Source organism: Carlito syrichta, unplaced genomic scaffold (genome assembly GCF_000164805.1).
Source record: "Carlito syrichta isolate Samal-C Ts95f unplaced genomic scaffold, Tarsius_syrichta-2.0.1 Scaffold305204, whole genome shotgun sequence".
Taxonomy (NCBI): domain Eukaryota; kingdom Metazoa; phylum Chordata; class Mammalia; order Primates; family Tarsiidae; genus Carlito; species Carlito syrichta.
The window spans coordinates 239,033-248,622 of NW_007249300.1; the positions used below are offsets into that span (position 1 = coordinate 239,033).

The 9,590-nt window shown below is 39.1% G+C and overlaps 1 pseudogene; it reads right to left on the minus strand.

Annotated features, from left to right (window-relative positions):
* Positions 1-1,912: 1,912 nt before the first annotated feature.
* Positions 1,913-3,337, minus strand: LOC103263658 (annotated as a pseudogene).
* Positions 3,338-9,590: the final 6,253 nt, after the last annotated feature.

A 9,590-nucleotide genomic window follows, 5' to 3' on the forward strand; every position in this document is an offset into this window, starting at 1 on the left:
AATTCTTAAGGGTAAGCATTTGTCTTAATTGTCCTTAATTCTTTGATTACTACCATGATGTCTGGCTCATAGTAATAACTTAGTATTGGTTTCATGACTATACCAAAGAAGAGCTGATTGAATGAATTCACCATTTTACTTAATTTCGACTATGAGTATGGATTTATTATCTTGATTTACATATGAAGAAAGCAAATGTCTTGTGCAAGATTGCATGAGTCAAAAGTGGAGAGAGAATTCTATCCCAAGTCAAGTTTTGGCCTTTACCAGCGCCTTCATACAAGAACAGAGCTCGCATCTAGGGTGACTGAAGATTGGAAAAGACTTTGGAATGAACCTCAGACTGGGTATAGAAAGAAAGAGGTGCTTTGTTTTACTTTTTAAGATCAATTGTTAGATCAGTCAGCAATTGCCACAGTAATTCTACGTAAACAAACCTCCCTCAAACTCAGTAGTAGTCAACAAGCGTTTATTCCCAGGATAATGGGTCTGTATGTTGATTATTAGCAGTTGGATTGATCTAGACCAGGCTCAGCTGAATGGCTCTGATTCTGGCTGCCATTTTGACCAATTTTGCATCCTTCTTATGTGTTGGGTTCAGAGTTCTTCCAAGGTATTCATTTGGGGCCCAGACAGAAGGTGCATCAACTACCTGAGAAAGTTATTGTCATGGTGATGATCAGAGAACCAGAGATCAAGTCATTCCTGTGTGCACATTTCAAGCCTCTGCTTTTATCTGCTCACACTTTTGTAAATAAAGTCATACTTTTGACATATTTCAGATTTGATTCCATACCACTACTATAAAGCAAATATCACTAAAAAGCAAGCCACACCAATTTTTTGGTTTCGCTGTGCAATATTAAACACTTTAACATATTAAAGTTATGTTTACATAGTACCATATCGATTAAGTATCTAATAGCATTATATCAAAAATAGCAATGTGCATATCTTAAAAATATCCTATTGCTGAAAAATGCTGACGATTATCAGAGCCTTCAGAGAGTTGTAATCTTTGCTGGTGGAGGACCTTGTCTCAATGTTGATGATTGCTGTCTCATCAAAGTGGTGGCTGTTAACAAAATTAGAGTGATGGTGGCAATTTCCTAAAACAAGGCAACAATAAGTTTTGCCACATTCCTTGGTTCTTCCATTCTTTTTTTTTTAATGGCTGCACAGTTTTGCTAAACTTTATTCACAACTAACCCTACTTCTTAATAATTCAAGAGGTCTATCATTCTCCTGTTCAAATGTAAGTAACCATCATATGTTCAAAAATAATCTTCAAATTCGTGCTCTGACTCAAATTTGGCACAATGAAATATATGAGAATAAGATGACACAAATGATCCCACCTCAGCATATAAAAAAATCCTGAAAGTCACATAGCAAGTTAGGTATGACATAATTTATTAAACCCTCAAAGTGAACTGTAATCTTCCAAAGTTACACACACCACAATACACCTTTGCACAGGTAATTTTATTTTCTTCTGTGGGTGTCGACAGTGCTCATAGATTGTAATTTGAAACATTCAGAAAACCCATACCTGAATATTGTCACACTTCTTTACATCACAATTCAATAACTATTACAGTTATGTCTACTAAAGCTAATGAACAAAATAGTATGTCTACACCATGCCCTTGTAAACAGGGCTTTTGTGCCTAATAGTAACAAATGAGATTAATGCATACCGTGATATCAATAAGGAAAAGAACTCTTTAAATAAACAATTCTATTTAAAAAATAATCTCTGAATTTTTAGTACTATGAACCACTATGGGAGAATTCATCCAGGAAAGAGGCGAAAGACAGGCAGGGCTAGCACAGAGGCAAAAGGACTACTGGCTGCTGCCCACGTGGTGGCAGACACCAACACAAGGACTGTCTGGGGAGTATCTCAGCTTTACTTGAATTCCAGCAAGTTGCAGTCAGTCTCATAGTACACATAGGGGTAGTATTCCTGTCGGCCCTGGTTTAAACCTGGAATATCCATAGGCGCATCAATGATAGTGGCCGCAGTGCCGTCTAGATGTTTATACAACTCATATAATACTTCTCTCAGTTTCTTCATTGTTTTCTTACTGGACTGAAGTAGCATTGCTTAGAAATTCACGGGCAAGCCGGGCTTGGTGGCTCAGCCTGTAATCCCGTGCCTTTGGGAGGTTGAGGTGAGTGGATTGCCTGAGCCCGCGGGTTCGAGACCCGCCTGGGCAGCGAGACCTCATCTCTACAATATATCAAAAAATCAGCCGGGCGTGGTAGCGCGCACCTATAATTCCGGCTACTCAGAAGGCTGAGGCGGAGGGATTGCCGGAGCCCAGCAGGTCGAGGCTGCGGTGGCCGGGAGTGGCTACTGCACTCCAGTCTGGGCGACAGAGTGAGACTCCAACTCAAAAAAAAGAAATTCACGGGCAAACCATACCTCAGAACAGACTAAACAAAAACCCTTAATGCTTTCACACAAATCCACTCAATAAATGCCTCACTGAAATTCACTTCCAGCCACCGCACAAGTGATCCGTGGAAAACCTGCTCATTTCTTCTTTATCTGCTTTCATCTCCTCTTCATTATACTGAAAGCCATGAACAAGGAATTTGTTTTCCCTTGCTTTATGTCTGAAGTCATCAACTGCCTTGCTGAACAAGGTGACATTACAAAGGTAACTGCCTTGGTCCTCTGAAAGCACATGGCTAGACCTTGGAACAACTATTTCAGCTAGTGTTTCATACTGCTTAATCCAGGCATTGTGTTTTAACTTGGGAACTGCCACCAGTAATGTGACAAGATACTCTGAATCAAGAACAAAGTCATCCTTCTTCACAATTCCTGCCAGACTTCTAGTTAGCAAACCCTGCATTCTTTCACTCCAAGTTCTGAAGGTTCCTTTTCAGGTTATTGAATGCAGATGCTTGAGATTTCAGGACATTATCAATCTGAGTTATTCTCTTAGCAATTATTTCAGAAATATTTTTCAGGACTTGCATGATTGGATACTTGGCCATATCCCATTGGAATCTTGCTATATAAGCAAGCAAGTCAACTCCATTGGCCAGCAGATACTCCTGAAATTTATCTTTATTATCCTCCAATACATCAGCCATGTATTGAGCCACTTTCTTAATCACTCCTTCTACAAATGCATCCACTTTAGCCAGTTCATCTGACAGGCCAACCAAGATGTTCAGTGTGCCAACTCTTAAGTCAGGAATGTTGAACTTGGAGGTGACAGCAAGATTATTGTTCTTCGTAGTTGCCACATGTAGTTTCTCCCATGTTTGCTGACAGATTTTTCTCTCCAGGAGCAAATATAAGCAAGAATTCAGTCATGTTTATTACTAGGTCTTTCTTCAGAAATCCAGACAGATGCTGACTTCAACTTTATTTCCCACTTCTCCACAATGGAATCCACTACGAATCTAGACTACTGACTCCTCCAGAAGCACTTTCCCCCTCATCTTCAGGCCTTCAAATCTCATGGCTTTCCCTGCCCAGGAAGGTGTCAACAATGAAGTGGCAGCAGTAACAGGTATGGAGACAGGCAGCCCAGCAGACATTAACAGCTCAGCGCTCCATCCCTCCCCGACCTACACTCTGGCCTCACAAGGCACCCTCGACACCAGCCCCCACAGAGCGGGGTTCTTCCTTTCATGAAAGACTTCTCTGTAGCATGCCATGATGTTTGATAGCATTTTACCCATGGTAGAACCTTGCAAAATTAGAGTCAATCCTTTCCAACACTGTTGCTACTTTATCAACTAAGTTTGTGAGATATTCTAAATTCTTTATTCTTATTTTAACAATGTTCATCGCATCTTCACCAGGAGTAGTTTCAAATCAAGAAGCAATTTTCTTTGTTCATCTATAAGAGATTCAAGTTGGAGCTGGAAATGGCAGCAGTTCAGTCCCATCTTTAGGCTCTGCTCCAGTTTTCATGCTGCTTCTACCACATCTGTAGGTATTCCCTCCCCTGAAGTCTTGAACCTCTTAAAGCCATCCATGAGGGCTGGCATATATTTTGTCAAACTTCTGTTAACATTGATATTTTGATCTCCTATAAATTATGAATGTTCTTAATTAGAAGGGTGAATTCTTTGCAGAAGGTTTTCAATTTACTTAAATCTATCAGAGGAATCACAATTTATAGGCTTAAAACATGTATTTCTTAAATAAGACTGTACAGTCAAAATTACTCCTTGATCCATGGGCGTCAAGATGGATGTTTTGTTAATGGGCATTAAAACAACATTAACATGCTTGCACGTCTCCATCAGAGTTCTTGGGTGACCATGGGTATTGTCAATGAGCAGTAATATTTTGAAAAGAATATTTTTTTTTCTGAGTAGAATGTCTCAACAGTGAGCTTAAAATGTGCAGTAATTCATGCTGCAAACAGATGAGCTGTCATGCAAGTTTTGTTGTTTCGTTTATACAGTAAAGGCAAAATAGATTTAACATAATTCCTTAGGGCTCTACTATTTGGGGAATAATAAATGAGCAATGGCTTACATTTAAAGTCACCAGCTGCATTTGTTCCTAACAAGAGACTCAGACTGACTTTTGAAGCTTTGATACTAGGCATTGACTTCTCCTCTCTAGCTATGAAAGTCTTTGATTACAACTTCTTCCAATAGAAGTTTCCTTCATCTACATTGAAAAATTTTTCATTAGTGTAGCCACCTTTGTCAATGATCTTAGCTTGATTTAGATAACTTTTTATAGCATCTACATCAATATTTGCTGCTTTACCTTGTACTTTTATGTTCTTAAACCCCGTTAATCAACCTCTCCTGACTTCCAACTTTTCATCTGCAACTCCTTCACCCCTTTCAGCCTTCACAGAATTGAAGAAACATAGGTCCTGGATTAGGCTTTGGCTTAAGGGAATGTTGTGTCTGCTTTGATATTCTATTCAGACTACTAAAACTTTTTCCATATTAGCGATAGGGCTGTTTCATTTTCTTAACATTTGTGTGTTCAGCGGAGTATCACTTTTAATTTCTTTCATGAACTTTCTGTTGAATTCACAACTTGGCTAACTGTTTGGCAGAAGAGGCCTAGCTTTTGGCCTATCTTGGCTTTTGACATGGCTTTCTCACTGAACGTTTTGATTTAAAGTGAGAGATATGTAACCGTTTCTTTCACTTGAGCACTTAAAGGCCATTGTAGGTTTGTTCATTTGCATAATGTCAATATTTTGTGTCTAGGGGCTAGGGAAACCAGAACAGAGGGAGAAAGATAAGAACAGCTGGTTGCTCACTAGCAAGCTGGATAGCTAGGTAAAAAAAAAAAAAGAACAGCTGGTTGGTGAAGCAGTCAGAATACACACAACATTTATCAGTTAAGTTCACTCTCATATGGATACAGTTTGTGGTGCTTCATAGAAATTACAATAGTAGCATAAAAAAAAAAAATCACTGATCACAGATCATCCATAACAGACAGAGTAATAATAAAAGGGCTTGGAATATTGTGAAAATTACCAAAATGTGGCACAGAGACATACTGTTGGAAAAATGGCATCAATAGACTTGCTTGACACAGGGTTATCACAAACCTGTAATTTGTAAAAAGAAACAAACAACCCCTCCCCACAATATCTGTGAAATGCAGTAAGGTAAAGTGCAATAAAATGAGGTATGCCTGTGTTCTGCCTTGCATCTGTAATTCTGGCTGGCTGATGGAATGAGTCACCTAGCAACCAAAGCAAAGGAGACAAATCCATCTACTTCCAAGGAAATGGAGTTAAGTTTCTTCAGGGAAGCTTCACTGGGAGATGACAGCTCGCTGTGAATATGTGACACATACTCTATGTACAGCTCTACTCTGGGCCACTTACTTTCATCAAACTTGCAAAACCTGGTAGAATTTGAGGTTTAACAATCCAACCAAAATTAGTTCAGGAGAAATCTGTATCAATTTTCATGTGCAAGGAAAATGAGTTCTTATGTCTAAGCCATTTTCTCCAGTGGGGACCTGAAGAACAATGGTTAAGAATCACAGACTCTCAAAATCCCCGGCTCTTTTCCCTTCTAATTGTGTGACTTTGGAAAAAGTAGTTAATCTCACTAAACCCTATGTTACTAATCTGTGGCTATAATAGTACCCACCTCATAGGCAGAGAGTCATTTTGAGGCTCAAATAGTAGCTATTGTTATGATTCAGGGTCAAGTAGAATGTAATCCACTGAATTGCAAGAGAATAGGTTTGAAGTTGACATAAAAAGGAGTAACCCTGCAGGAAGTGTTGCAAATCTTTCTGTGAAAATTTATGGAAACTCCTTTCTTGGAAGGCTTTAAAGATAATATTGACTATAAAATTATGTGATGGATGTTTCAGACTACTCAATAATTTACACAATCAAGTGACTGTCATCACCTCAAAGTTACCGCCTTGGAAATTTATACCTGATTCTAATGATATTGCTTTTGAGCAAACTCTTTGGTACCTTATCACGAAAATGGTGTTCAGAGAATGGAATGTCCTTCCTTCAAGATCCCTTTATAGAGGACAGCCATCATAGTGTCAGAGCTTGTATGACTTTTAGTATAGCATCCAAAAGTCATTCAAAACCAGTAAAGAGAGGTAACTATACAAGGAGAGAGACTCGTATGTGGCTTAAACACTTGCACTGACATTTGCATTCATGTCTTCTAGATTATATGAGGAGATTAGAGATGAAAAGGACAAAAAAAAAGGACTTCTTCAAACCTAATATATGATGTTTTAGTGCAAATGCAGTTGTCTTTTATTTCTTGAATAGTTGACATACAATTGTTTACTATATTTTTTATCATTTGTGGTGAATCTGAAGTAATTTATATGTAAGAGATTTCTTTAAAAGGCTCATTTTTGAATTTTAAAAAAGTGAGAATCTAGCTTCCCATAAAGACTCTTCTCAGAATCTCACATATTTTTTCCCTAACTTTCTCACGATTTAGTCACAGCCAGAGACTATTTAATGGGAAATATTTCTAATCTCTCTTGACAGATGGATTCTATTTATTTAAGACTCAGACCTGATTAGCTGGGGGCTGTATACAGTGAGGATTCTTAATGATCAAAGCTTTCACTTCTTTTCTAACCAAGTACCACAGGACATACTCACATATCTGGTAGGTATTTAGATAAATACTAAAGTGGGTCAAATTATAGGAAGGTAACTGTTTTCTCTAATATTGGTGTGCCTACCATTCTTGGGAACCAAGTTAATCTATCCTGTAGGGGTGAAGTACAAAAGTGAGTGAGACAGATGAATTGGAAGAGAACACAGAATCTGCCAGTGGAAAAGAATTTGTGTGGAGAGTGCTTACACTTTGGTAAGACCAGAATATTATTCCTTTTCTTGCATCTGCTTCTCCAGTATCTCTCCACCTCAGTGCATTCACGTTTGTTCTGAAATCCACCAGTAAGTGGCACCATCTTTGGGAATTGTGTTCCAGGGAAAGTATTCCCTAAATGCAGGTAAAGTTGTTCTTGATCATTATACCCAAGTCTTCTAAAATATTTCTGCTGAGGTCATGTAAAGCCACTGGAATGACATCTAGACAAGTGTCTACACCATGGCTGATGACCTAGGGGTCTTTGGTGACCATGCTGGCTGCAGAACTGTGGAGTAATTAATCTGACCCAGCACTGTCCCTCTGTCCCCATTGGGCATAGTCCTGACCACTTTCAACCTTGATCTGAAGCTCTCTGCAGGGACTGATTCTCACTTGTAGCTCCTCTTTGGTGAGAAAGAACATTATGAGGATACTTTCTGGCCCCTACTCTTTGTGAGTTAGGTTACAATTAGGTCATACAGGTGCTAGCTTCCCCCATTCTTGGCCCTGTGTGGAAGTCCTTGCTAATTAATTTCAACTCTTTTTTCCCCAAGTGAATATAGGATCATTCTCTGAGTTATTTTTTGTCTAACAGTTTTGGAAACCACAACCTATCAATAGGTGTTAATTTGCAAGATGAAACCTATTTGCTGTTAAGACTCTTAGTCAAGTCCAAGAAGTTCAGAAAGCAGATGTTCTTTGTGCTGTTTCCTCCCATATTTTTTAAAATGACAAGAAGCATATTCATAATGTGCATAAACATCTAAGTGTTACTGCTTTAGAATCAGAACATCTGAAAAATTAAAACAACTTCAGAGATCATTTAATTCAATCTGTTCATTTTGCCAAAGAGAAAATGGAGTCCCATTGTAGAGTCTCTCTTTCTCTCTCTCTCTCTCTCTCTCTCTCTCTCTCTCTCTCTCTCTCTCTCTCTCTCTCTCTCTCCATCTGAAACTCTTACAAATGGGGGATTCCTCAGTTTGTTTCAGTAGGAAGCAATGCCTGATTCTCACTATAGATGCTGAAACCTTAAATTTCCACATTCTCAGCCTCTCTTGCAGCTAAGGCATGGGCATGTGACTGAGTCTGTACTAATCAGAGGTACTTGTTCCAAATTCTGAATTGGGTACTTGAGGTGTAAAAAAGCAGAAAGATTCCTTTTTGATGGCAGATGCTGGCAGCCATGTTTTCAAGAACTCCAGGCCTGATGCTATAATAGTGGTATTCCTGTTCAGTTCTGGTGGTAGCAATTGTGTCCTTACCTAGTTTTGTTGCATGGTTTGACTGTGGTCCTAGTTGTTGCCTGCATCTTATGTTAACGAGCATTTTCCAAGCCTTGTGTTATGGCTTTCCTGCTTGTTTTGAGAGCTACTTCTTGTCTTCTCAATCAAATACTCACCTGCTTAAGTTAGCCAAAGTTTTAGTTTTTTGTTGTTGTTTTTGCTTGTTTGTTTTTTAGTTTCTTGCATATATGAGATCCCTGACTCAAATGTAGCCTTCTGGGAACAAACAAACAATAGGGTCTTGTGGCAGAGCTGGGATTGTGGCCATTTAACTCCAGCCCTATGTTATTTACACAGGGCACCAGTTTTGCTGTTACTAGGTTAATGTCATTTCAAGTCCATTTCTCTACCTTCTACTGGGAAGTGCTCCACTATTTCTGCCTTTCCCCTCCATCTGGAGTGAAGGAATAAACAATTCTCCTCCATCCAGAGCAAAGGAACAAACAATATAGAATCAGTTTTACTCAAAGCATAGTGAGTAACAATTTAGGGACCTGTATTAGTGAGAAGTAGACTAGGCAAAGTGTGATCTAAAACTCACAATATCCATGGCTTGAATAAGCTAGAAGAGTGTTTTCTTCTTCCATAAAATAGAGTGCAACAGCATGGGAGGTATGAAGCCCTGGGCTGTTAGAGACCCAGACTCCTTCCCTCTTACTTCCCCTTCATCCTCAACACTAAGTGTCCACTTCATCGTGTGTTGTAGTCAACATATGGTTGTAGACAGATAGCCTGCAGAGTTGAAAATGTTTACTCTCCAGTCTTTTTCTCCCCAGAAGCATGCAGACACTTGCTAAAATTCTTCCCAATCTCAATGTCAAATATGTAAGTGCACATCATTCTAGGTTTTTATAGATTCAGGTGAGGGTTTTAGGGGGGGTGGGGTCAGTGGAGCAAAGCAGAAATTGCTTCAGCTATTCCTACTGTGCAAGTTTTATCTTACCTGGTACCAATACTGGGCAACTCTCTTTGGTTTGG